This window comes from Sinocyclocheilus anshuiensis, unplaced genomic scaffold (genome assembly GCF_001515605.1).
Source record: "Sinocyclocheilus anshuiensis isolate Anshui unplaced genomic scaffold, SAMN03320099.WGS_v1.1 scaffold354, whole genome shotgun sequence".
In the NCBI taxonomy this organism is placed as follows: Eukaryota; Metazoa; Chordata; class Actinopteri; order Cypriniformes; family Cyprinidae; genus Sinocyclocheilus; species Sinocyclocheilus anshuiensis.
Window position 1 is genome coordinate 6,045 of NW_015544195.1, and position 863 is coordinate 6,907.

Consider the following 863-nt stretch of genomic DNA (forward strand, 5'->3'; position numbering starts at 1 on the left):
TATAAATATATATATATATATATATATATATATAAACATGAACACACATTGTTTCATTGTGGGTTAACTTACACCAAAGTCGAACAACACGAACCAAGTTGAAAACTTGGGGCCTTTAAACTGAACTCTATCAGTTCAAACATCCTCTGGGATGTGGCCAGTTCACTTTCAAATTCATCATTACCAGAAGCAGAACTGAAATGCAGTTGTTTTTCTGAATTTTGCTTAACCTTTGTACTAGTCAGTGCCCTCAGCTAATTAAGTAAATATGTAGAGTATATTTCATACCGTTTAGGAGGCCTCAAATGTCAAACTTTTATAGAACAATGGCCAAATGAGAAAACTGATGACTTGATCCAACTGTAATGTTTATGAAATGTTATTCATAGGTGTGGGCGATATACTAGTAGGCACGATTAACCGGAAGCGTTAGAAATTTGTCAACCGGTGGAGATTTTGGACTATCGGCTCTATCAAGGTTACATGCTCACGTGACGTCGCTGTGGTCACAAAGAGCAAGTGATTAAGTAAAAAAAAAAAGTGATTTTAAGCCATTTAAATGCAATCGGCAGTGAAAGAGAACTCATTTAGCTAAATGCGCGTGCTGTCCGAGAGACTGTTTCAGAGTGCTGTCATAGAGGGACACGCACCTGAAGAGCACCAGAGTATTGAACAGTTATTTTTGTCGCTTTATAGGTCTTGAACGGTTAAATATACACACACTTGTATGTAAAATTACTTTAAAAAAGTAGCCTCGTAATCACATGAATTTAGGCCTTAAGTGAAAGCAAACAGCTAAAAAAGAAAACGAGTGTAACAGTATATTGGATCTGGGCAGCTCTTAAAGTGACAGCAGTCTAATA